This window comes from Halictus rubicundus, chromosome 7 (assembly GCF_050948215.1).
Source record: "Halictus rubicundus isolate RS-2024b chromosome 7, iyHalRubi1_principal, whole genome shotgun sequence".
Taxonomy (NCBI): Eukaryota; Metazoa; Arthropoda; class Insecta; order Hymenoptera; family Halictidae; genus Halictus; species Halictus rubicundus.
Genome location: NC_135155.1, coordinates 2,220,123 through 2,232,128, shown reverse-complemented (window position 1 = coordinate 2,232,128; position 12,006 = coordinate 2,220,123). Strand labels below are relative to the sequence as shown.

Genomic DNA, 12,006 nt, shown 5'->3' with positions numbered 1-12,006 from the left:
AATTAAATGTATGATACTGAGTAGTCCTCAACTTTCTTGTATGTTACAGATCCTAATAAAATTTGGTACAACGAATACATCAACGTAAAAATTCATTTTAAAACCGGCACAAATAATTCTGTCATCCACATATGGGTGACGTGGCAGTCAACGTGTTAAACCGGCGATATCAGTCAAAATCGCGGCAAAAAAATATTCATTCCCCGTCGCCCTCTCTATTTGGTATACGCAGAAAATGCAACCAGTCGAGATGCGCTTCATCACCGACACGTGTTTGCCAACCAAACTCTCAACTGCAAATAATATACCCAACAGCTTTACAACGAGTACACAAATTAAAGCACCTGCGACTCGTGTTCACCCTTTGCGAGACATCTTAAGCAAATTACCATGAATGGCAGAGTCTCGCCGACAAAGATACAGCCTTATTCAACAATTGCAAACACGCTCGATCCTCAATCCCTCGAATAAAGACGTTCGTTAACCCTCAAGGACGACCCCATACTGACTTTGACGATTATTTAAAAATTGATAACGCGTGATCAAATTTCGAGATACACGATAGACTTTCATACTTTATCGTTTACTTCCTAGAATTTGAATATAGTTGTTGGAGGTATCAAAAAGACGAAATCATCAATAAATTACTGTAACGTTCCATACAATCTCCATTATACAGAAAGAAACCGACGATCGGCCGTTGTCCTCGGAGGGTTAAAAAAAATTTTCCAAAAATGACAGTGACGTATAAAGTAAATTTCCGACGATCCGACGATCCGACGAATTGGATTCGCATTAAACAAAATCAAGAGACTAAGTAAAATTTGAGTGTAGGTCATACGTATTGACTAGGGTCAAGTCCCTAAACAAGGTCGCAAAGTTGCGCGCCATCGACAGAGGTTGTTTCCGATTGCCCTGACGAATCGGATTCATACCTTTCCGACTTTATGGCATTGTAAACCTTGGGTCTCTCTTACTGACCGGTTCGACATGCAGGAAAAAACACTTGGAGGACGGACCTCGAGGTTTCCAGGCGATCACACAGACGCACAATGACAGCAGTTTCTTCGACGGAACGCGACAGAGAAAATTTCTCTTTCGGTGTCTAGACTCCTGGTAACACGAGGAGAGCAACACTGGCGAGGAACACTGTCGAAATCCGAGCGGATATCGTTCGAGTACCACTGGGAGCACTAAGCACTCGTAAGACTAGACCTGGTCACTCGTTCGGTTCGGACTTGTCAGGAACGCGTCACGAACACAATTGAAGAGGAGATAGAACCGCGAGCGTCGAGCACACGATCGAGACTATCCGCTCCGCGTCCCTCATTCTCTGTACCAGCCGACCCACGCGTTCCTCTCTCGCGGAAGAGGGACGACCTGATGCTAGCCGCTAACTGCTCTCGCATACTCGCGATGCACAAGATAGCGCGAGCGCATGCGTTTCCCTTAGACCGTCTGCTAACTTATGACGCCCGCCATAGACACCCCCGGACCGACCCAACCCGACCCGGCCCAGGGGGTGGAAATGAATCTGCGATTCGCTGCAATAAACGGGGACGAGTCCCGCTGATTGCCTCGGATAATTCATTTAGCCGCGAAATCACCAACAGAAAAATCCCTCGAGCCATCGAACTGCCGAGAGCTGCTTCCGAGGCGCAACGAGATCGACGGACTAGGGAAATCAATTTTCTTGGGGACTGGCCAATACGGTGTTCCTTATTTTTTGGCCTTACCTGCTCCTCCACCAAACTCTGACACACCGATTTTCATGAAATTTATGTGAGATGTAGTTTTTGGGAAAACATCAAGAGGCGACGAAAAGTTGTTCGATTGACACAAGTGTTAACGCTTAGCACTCGAATGGTGATTCTGAAGCGCCACTAGAAATTGTTGTGGCATTATTTCAACGAAATTATAAAAAATATTACAAAATATTTGTTACATTACAAAATTTGTAGTTAATAGATCACTAAACATTTAAATATTACATGTGGAAATCGGATCAGTTTCGTATGAATAAAATGAAAATATTCTAAGACGGAAGAAAAATTTAGTTTTAGAATGAAAATAGCGCTGAATGCAAAGGGTTAAACTTTATCAAAATCACGAAATAAGAATTTGGTAAAGTAAGAAAATAAATAGAATAAACAAATAGACAACAAATAAAAATTTACTGGACGATTCAAAATTTAAATTTTGAATCTGAATATCTAACCCTCATACCCTCGTCAACAATTTTTGTTCTATACTTTAGATTTTCAATGGGCGAGCTTTTTCCCTGAGGAACGTATGATGGTAAAACATTTTAACGAATGTCCTTGTTTTATCAGAACTTTTCTCTACTTTCAAGAAAATGAATGTTTCGTGTTCATACAAAATGCATGGAATAAAAGTTTTAGTTAATGCACTGCATTTTATAACAGGTTTGCTGGGAACAGATAGCAGTCGTAAGATTACAGTTATTTCGTAACTGATTGAAAAGTTCGACAGTTTTATTCGACCTTTCACCTGAAGGTATAATGGCTGTCCACCCTCCTCCCCTCTCGTTCTATTACCTCAGACTTACAACTAGACTGCCGAAGTTTAGGCAGTTATTCTGTGTTGCGAATGTGCAGAATTTGTGCAGAGTTTGTAGACGATATATTTGACAAATAGTAGGGTGAGGGACCCAATTACTGTGCCCATATTAATTATACTTATTTTTAAAGCATAGGTAATGAATATTAATAAAAGAGATGTATAATATATCTGATAATATCTAGATATTATAATATAATATCTTTTTTAATATTCATTATGCTTTAAAAATAACCCTCACAGTAATCGGATCCCTTACCCTATCTGTGTAGGGACCAGAAAATTTTCATTTGCTATAGTGTGTGCTCGATGCATTTAATATACATAATATACATGTAATTCGTTATACACATTCATAAAATTATTTTACTTTACTGTAATATAATAAATATGTTATGTACATTGTACAAACTGATACTGAGATTATTAAATTATTAAATTTCAATATAAATATATTCGCAACTTCGGTGTTACTGTAAACAATAGTACAAGAGTAATCTATGAAAAAACACACGAACTTATAAGTCATTCTAATATATAAGGTGTTCCATTTCACTAGAACGACCATGAAATATTTCATAAACGACTGATGTTACAAAAAAATGTTTGTTACACAAGTTATTTAGTTTATAGGGTTTTTTTTTAATGGGATATAGTATTCCTTTTCATTTTTACCTAAATTTAATCACAAGAAAATTATTCCAGGTAATAATTGTAGATAGTACGTCTTGACAGTCCGATTGGCTTGAAAAGATACTATGGACTTCCATATCAGACATTCGAAATGTAAATTAAATAAAATGTAAATTTTAAATTGTAAATGTAAGTTAACATAATCTAATGCAAAGTAAACAGAATCAAACGAGAACTGAATAAAGTACGAATATTATGCATTAACCTTTACACTGTTTCGTCGGCTCGAGTGGAGCCAACGAACTTTTTCTATAAATAATTATTAGAAACCAACCAGATACTCATGCTTTTCACAGTAATTAACTATGTACTTTCAATTTCATTTTAAATGTACCGTTGAATAATCGACTTTTGTAATTATAGTAGGACATCAATTATCCGAACTAATGGGGACAGAGGTGGTTCGAAAAATCGAATAGTTTTCAAATTATTTATTAAATACAAGAGTAGTACTGCTGTAAATAAAAATGTGTTCTATAATGTTCAAATCTATCTTACGATTAATAATTTTCTCTTGTATTTATGAAGCTTTTCATGATTTTAAACATTTTTTTACTTTCAATTTTTTATTTTTATTTGGAGTTTTAAGCTTTGCTTCTCTCTTTTTTAAATGTCTTCTTTCTTCTTTCTTTTAATCTTGTTATTTATTTATTGGTGTAGTTATTATTAGGGTAACACGTAACCTTGGGACGAGGTCAGTACTGTACCACCGCTAGTATAACAAGATATTTTCTGGATATCATAAAATTAAATGTTAATTATCTTTATAAATAATGAGTATTGTCAGAAACGCTAGAACGCGAGTCCGCTTATTTTTGCTCTAAATTCACCTGAAAAAGTTTAGTTAAAAAACGACGACCCAATCACTAAGACCTCTCCTTGTTGGTAATGGTAATTTTCTTGTGGTTTGCGTGGTTATGTAATTACTTAGCGAGTAGGACCCAAAAGACTATTCATATAATGCGATGCATCACACTGATTCGTACTTCGTTTAGCAAATCAAATCATTTTCGTCTTAAATTGTTATGAATAGGCTGTGATTTTTATGCATTTATGGACAATAATGACTAGCTGCCATTCAAGACATTGGAAAAATTAAGAGCGTTCAAGAAACGCTATATTGTTCCTAAGTAATTAAAATGATTAAGCAAGGAAGTAAAATTCTATTGGATTCCTAATCTTTTTAGTGGATGCAGAAAAATTTGTATTTTGCATAAAGATCAATAGTTTAGTCATGAATAATCCTAAATAATTAGTCCTGAATAATCCTAATAATAGTCATTAATAATCCTAATAATAGTCATTAATAATCCTAAATAATTAGTCCTGAATAATCCTAATAATAGTCACGAATAATTCTAAATAATCCTAAATAAAATGATTTCTGAATTTTCTGCTATCTGTAGACAAACACCCTGTATACATAGATGCACAAAGATCACTGATTTTAGAATCGAAAAATTACAGCTCGAGAAAATACTAGGTAAATACTTTCTAATACGAGGTCAGTTACGCATATTAATTAATTAAATACCTGAAAGCAAATGCAGATACGTAATCGCTCAAATAAACAAATACGACCACAGCTACAGTTAAATGAAACTGACCCTGCGTTCGCAGCACGAAAGTTGAACACGAAAGTGCATGCTATGAATGCATAAGATAGAGCACCAGCTAAGGAAATTGGTGCACGACCGCTACGAAAATAAATATATAATTTTAAAGCTGGATCTACGGAGTACTAAAAGTTATTATTTTACATTACCGTATAAAAATCACAAGAACTTATTTACTCAGATTCTTAGCGATTTTTACCCTAACCCTCTATACACATAGCCCGAATATTTGTTACGAGTAGGCATACTACTTTACCAATATATTCATGGCATTTTTCTGATTCAAATAAAACGAAATATAATATAATTTCAATGATATTTACTTGTGTAATGAACGATGAAAGTACTTCCCATTATAATTACAGTAATGGAAAATTAGTGTAAATATGATACGAATTATATCGCGTTTGGTATCATTTTAGTCAGAAAAATGCCAAAAATATATTGGTGAAGGTCGCATAAAAAAATAATTAATAATAAAAATGTTCAATTTTTTATTTAAATACGCTGTTCCTCTTTGAGTCCGAAACTTTAATCGTTCATTACACAAGGAAATATGATGGGAATTATATCAAATTTGGTATCATTTTCATTAGAAAAATGCCACGAATATGTTGGTGAAAGTCCCATAAAAAATAATGAAAAATAAAGAAGTTTTGTTATTGGATTGGTAGTTGTCTTCTGGTCTCACACCTACATACCCGACCGTGTTATGTTACACTCCTCAGCGATGGCGGCTCTCGAGCTTCGGCGCCTCACGGGGTATACCCCCCGGTGGTGTGGGTAATGCCAGTGACCTTTAAACGCGAGGCTTGCAGTGACTTATATCGGGAATTCACTGTACTTGTAAATTTCAATACCTGCACAGTTGTGCTTAAATGCAACAATTTGTTTAACACCTGTTCCCTCTTCTGAAAATACAAATTGCGCTTTCTAGACATTGATCGAGGCCAAAAGACAAATTTTATCGAAAGTGTGACTCGCGCGGTTTTGCGTTACGACCGCAGATATATCGGTCGGTCACGTGGCATTATGATTTCACGATAGCCTGATTCATCGGTGACCCACGCTAGATCTACTCGGACGACTATTGAAATCGTCAACGGATCACTGAGATCTGGTAACGATCTGATACAACTGACATTGTGGGTCACGCGAGCGTTTTAAACGAAAGCATGTGCGCACGATAGCAACTCCCATCGCGTCGAAGAGTAGCTCATAACAGCGTGTTAATCGTGGGACAAGTATCATAGGCATGGATCGCGTTAAAGATTCGACTAGATCACACTAAACGCGTACACTGTCGCATAAAAATATGCGAACACTTAATTGCGATCACCTAAAAATAGTTACAAAGCCTAGACCAGATCTATGATGTGACCATTTTGCTAGTACTTCTTCAGATTTTCTAAATTTTTTTAGCGATTTTTATGGTAATATATATGCAAAGTTACGAAATAAAAAATGTAGAACCCATCATTATGAATTTAAGAGATTTTTATAATAAACATTGTTCAATAAAATAAATTCATGGCATCGGTTCTCAAAAACTTATAACTGTCCATATATAAATAATGGATCCAACAATTTTTTGAAAACACTAAATTTGCGATTCTCGATAAATTCGGAATATTTGAACTATGATAATTACGTTTAAAAAACAATAGCGCAATAATAAATATGGATTCATTTCACAGCCCGATGCCTCTTTCGCAGAGTATCAATCATTTTTTTCTAGGATATTTCAGCGTGAAATAGCAGGTGAAAAACTGACTCGTTTTTGGTAAAAAATGCCACAAACTGAATCACCTGTAAAAGCGTAAAAAAACTTATTTTCCGAATGAATTTATTACATTGTATTTGAATATTGATTCTTCCTTTTTATAACAGAACTGCTTAAAACTGAATCTACAATTTGTTGGCTGTTTTATAGAACAAAAATGAGGAACACGGTTGGTCGCGTGAGACGACCACGGTATACCTTATATCATTGCAAAGATGGCAATACACCTTTCGTTAAAAGTTGAGTAAATCGACTAGGAAAAATCATAGATCAAGTCTTAAGCATTCGTTGTAAAGGGGAACATTCAATCTTGAAATCTGCGATGGTTTTAGTCAACAGAAACAACTTTTAATATTTTCATAAACGTATCAATTTGTAAAATTTTGGACCAAAGAAATATCTTCAATTTTTCAGTGGCTGTATCATGCAAACATATCTTACATAAAAATGAGCGATTGACGGCAAAAGCAGAGGCTTCACGTTTCAACCCTTTGCACTCGGAGCCATCGATTCTAGACTCAAAATGTCCCCTTCGAGGGGACATCCGAGTGCAAAGGGTTAAAATGAATCCACGTATATTGTCGACTATTTCTTTTTTAACGATATAATCACAATTCAAACACCGACTATTTCTCCAGAATGGGAAATTTCGTGTTCGGATACCTTTTGCGTCCAGTGTACTTTTGAGCGGCAGTGTACGCGTTGTAAATACATATGTAGAGCGTAGGTCATAGAAAGATTGAGTCGTGACCACGTGGATCACGTAAAAATTTATTGGTCCGATGTGGTGGTCATAAAGAAGTTTTATTACAGTTACAGTCGGTGCCATAAGAGACCTATTCTTGCATGGATAATTCAAGGGAATAGCCGGGAAAGAAGTCTGGAAACGTTATTGTATCGCGATCTGAGATTTGACGCCGTATGACACGGACAAGGCGACCGATATGAGATCCAAGTAAAGATTTGTCTACGCCGACCGTCAAAATACTCGAAAATTAATGAAAAAGTTCTGTCCTACAAGCCTCGTCACTTCCCAACGCGTTCAGACCGAGTCAACTGTGTTTATCTTTCGGTTTACGCCGAAACCAGTGATCCGATTTACTTCGAACTTGCCGGATGTCTACAGTCGACGTCCTTTTATCGACTGAACCAGAACTAGGTCGATCCTGATTAGTGTTCCTGATCTCTCAACATTTTTCATTTCTCGAGAAATGTGAAATAAGACTATATTTCTCGATAATTCTCGAGAATCCTCGCGAATTTTGAATAAAATAAAAAAATATTGGGAAACTTTTACCAAACTTTTATAAAGTGAAACATTACGCTTTTGTTTTGAAATGACTTCTTAACACTAGAACGACCGAGCAATAAATGCGACTAACGTATATTGCTTTGTAACAGTGACAAGACTGTGCCCGTTCAGACTTCATACAACTTTTATTGTAATATGAGCTTCAATGAAGAGGTTCATTAAAAAATTTCCGATGAAAACATTTTTACAATTTCAGTAATTGTAAAAGAAAAAATTAGGAACCAGCCATTTTGACTGCTCCGGTCGTTCTAGTGTTAAGAAGCATAATGCGTCTAATGTAGAATCAGACAATCTACTTCTTTTTTTTTTTTTTTGTAACAAAATCTGTAGCCGTAGAAAAATTTCTTTCATTTTGTGTGGATGTTGGCTTTATCGTATAACAGCTTCTAACCGATAATTGTTCCTGGCCAGACCCGTTTTTTGGACATGTATCGAGTAGACACTGTACTTTTCTAGCAAAAAGGAGATTCTTCTTGGTCGGACATTTTATCCTTTTACTCTTTGTCGATTTTTATTTGTCCTAATTCGTTGTAAATCAAGTTTTCATTTAGGGCACTCTAACAAGCCGTTGTGACTTTGGAGAGAATCATTCTTAAACCATAACTAGTATACTGGGGGTGTCTCATGACCCTTTTCTGTACACTAACTTTCAATACTGTATTCTACGATAATTCGAAATATCAAGTTTCTTTAACTTTGTTGGAACATTTGAATTATTTAGTATCACATTATATACTAAAATTTATATGTACAGAATTTTAGGGAGGTCCTTTTTTTATAATGTTTCAGTTATAATGTAATAGTGAAGTCTGAAGACACGTTCATTCTTAAAAATGTTATAGTTTGAAATGTTTTTAAAAATATTGGAAAATTTGTATTGTGACAGAGTCTACCATAGACTCGAAGATTGAAGCTCCTTCGTTGCAATGACTCTTTAAAACTGAATTACGTGTTCTTTTGACAGGTTTATAGATCGGTAATGCGGAGTAAGTGCGATCATGTGAAACTCTCGTGGTGCAAAGTTAGCAAAACTGTGTTCCAATACCGTATTATTATATTCGGAAAATTTCATCAAAATCGGTTTGGTGCGGAAAGAAACGACAGGCATTGAAAGCTGTAAGAATTCTTAGATTTGTTACAATAATAGGCCAAAAATCGTGAAAAACTGTAATTTTCACCATTTTTAAACATTAGTAGCTCATTGCAAGGTTGATCGATTTTCATTGAAATTTTCAAAATATGAATGCAATTGACACAGATCTAGAAAACGTATTTTTTAAATTTTCAATATAAGTCCACATAAAAAAATTGTAAACAACAACTTTTAATATTTTGTCTGTAGTTCCAACCAATTTTTCAAAATCCCTGCGTCGCGTCATGTAGTAAACTAATTGTTCTAACTTCTGAAGACAGTCGAAAGTGTCCGAATATTGCTGCGACTCGTTGTAATTATGTATTAGTTCATTCGTCCTCCAACCTAGGTTCATTCAAACAAAAATAAGTACAAATTCCGATACTTTTGGCCAAGGTTTTACAATAAGGTGTTCCCTGTTGCCAACGTTTACTCTATTCCCCGAAAATTGATGAACGAAGTCACAATGTTTGTGCTTGATACCATTATCAATCTTACGTTAAAGAATTCCTCAGCGGACGTGAAATTGCTTTTCGACAGTCGAAGGAGGAAGACTCTTTGACACGCTACAACGGGAGTACCGCTAAAACGTTCGTTAACGGAGAACGGAGAACGGAAAACGAAGAACGAGTTCTCGTATCGAAGTTACGAAATCGTGGCTATCAGCTATCAGTGTCCTGCCGGTCGTTTATCTTCGCGAGTGTACGGAACCGGGACACGTATTCGCGTGGATTTGCGTATCGGTCAGCGTGTGTTAGTAATTTACACGAGTCGCTTGTTAATGGCACATCGGGGCAATATGGTCCCAACCCAGCGTTTTATCACTTGTGCTCCCAGCCTATTTGTTAATCCTATGCGCCGCGCCGCGCCGCGCCGGTATGCTATACACATGGCGCGGAACGCACGACACTTGAAACGGTGCATGCAGTTGTTCTTCGGTACCATAATTCACACGAACCAGCACCGGGTACACTGAATTTTTCAGTTTCAACAGCTTCGAGATAGACGGGAGACATTGCTCCATCAGAATATCGTTTTTTTTTCCGATTCACCATTGTATAGTGTTTACTCGATATTTGTCAAAAATACAGATCTAGCCAGAGACACATATCGGCCAGGAGATACAACTTTTGATCCACGCCGAACGTCAAAAAGGACAGCGAAGTTCTAGAGGCGACCGAGATCTCCCGAGCTTCTTGGCCCCTCACCGGGTATACAGTGAATTCTCATTACGAGTCAGTGCCAACCTTACAATTTGGAGTCAGTGAAACTACCCACACCACCGCGGTGAGGAGCCGAAGCTCGAGAGCCGTCTCTCGAGCTACGTGCAACATTCTATCGGAGAAAGACATTTTCTCAGTCTTCTTGTCACTATCGCTTAGTAGTCATAGGCTTTTGTGGCTCGTAGACGGATATGACTCTTAGGTTCCCAGCGTGCCCTGTGTACTTCAACTGCGACGCTCGGCGACAACCTCAGATTTCGTCTAAGAGTCAGAATGGTGTAACTGACTCGTAACGAGAATTCACTGTACCCCGCGGCAGTGGGGATAGTTCTGGGACTTTTATCGGCTAGGCATTTGGGACAGATATAGAGTAAACACTGTATTTGAGCTGAGTGGTCTGTTAATTAGCACCTGGGAGACCAATTCTCGAAATTTAGCAACTTATCTGAGCGCAGAACTATTCGATGCTTGTGTGTTTTTAGAAAAACAACTGCTTCACTCTAGAATAAAATACGTTATTTTAACAGTATACGTAAATAGAAAGCCTTATGAATGCTTATTTTATTTTTTACCTCAACTTACTTATACTTTGTGTTTTCATTTATAAAAAGTAAAAGTCAATTTTACATCGTAAATGAAATGATCGTAAAAATTTCTGGAATAGTGGCTTCGATCCAAAGTGTTGGACTTGTGCGATTTTTATTTCAAGTTATATTATGTCCCATTATATAATCCAAGATATAATATGTCCCTAGCTAGACTTGAGTTTTGCACCAATATAAAGTAAACACTGTACTAAATTTTCAATTTATTTTCTTACAGTAAAGCTACATTCTGCTCCTAATTTTTGGGAACGTTACAATATAATAGTTCCGATAACGCGATTTATTCTTAATAAAGAAAGTGGACGTAATTCACTTGTCCACTAAGGGACTCACATTGCATACGACGCTGTAATGATAAACTGTATCTATCGTCGGTTGGAAATGACTGTGCTCCGACTTTTTATCTGTCAGGCATTCCGCTATTCGGCCGTTAATGAAACGCTATAGAATAAATTGGATGAATCGCAGGCGTGTATTTGTCACAGTTCGAACTACAAAGAGCTCGCGGAACGGCCAAGGAGAACAGCAACGGGACTATTTAAAACGTTATTACGCATTGGTCACTCACGCGTGCGAAGTTTCAGCGGAAAAGTATTTTCTAGGCTACTCGGACCACTTCCGAAATATCAGGTGTAAACGGTATCGTACATTGAAACTTCTGTTTCTGTCCAGTCGAGTGGGGCCGTTTTACGTTATCGGCGTCGCGATAGCGTACGCAGGGGTCTGCAGCAGGTGCAATGGGTCCGAATTGTTTCGTCTTCCTCTTGGTGCTCGGTAAACATAGACGTTTCAACAAACAGGACGCGCCTTGTGCAGGTGCGACGATAAGTTTCGCACACTTTCATTATACCTGTGGCGACTGAAGTACCGAGGCGTACAAAATTTCAAGAAAAATGTTTCAACTACTAGAGATCCAGTTGCTGTGGGTGTACCAATTACTGTGTATACATTAATTATTCTTATTTTTAAAGCGTGGTAAATACTAAAAAAGAAATATATAACATATACAATATTAACTGATTTTAATGAAAAAATTTAATATCTCTCTTTTAATATTCACTA

General features: G+C 36.9%; 1 protein-coding gene across 6 annotated transcripts in view; it reads right to left on the bottom strand.

Moving 5' to 3' along the window:
- Window positions 1–12,006, bottom strand: part of LOC143355911 (rho guanine nucleotide exchange factor 10) — a 162,360-nt gene that overhangs the window by 48,942 nt on the left and 101,412 nt on the right. Inside the window, exon 1 of one of the 6 annotated variants that reach the window (XM_076791101.1) lies at window positions 936–1,495. The exons of 3 other annotated variants lie outside the window; for them this stretch is intronic. The gene's annotated coding sequence lies outside the window, so the exon portion shown is untranslated. Of the gene's footprint in view, window positions 1–935; window positions 1,496–12,006 lie in introns of those variants that run through there. 2 more of the 6 variants (XM_076791102.1, XM_076791103.1) reach the window with 2 other exon arrangements.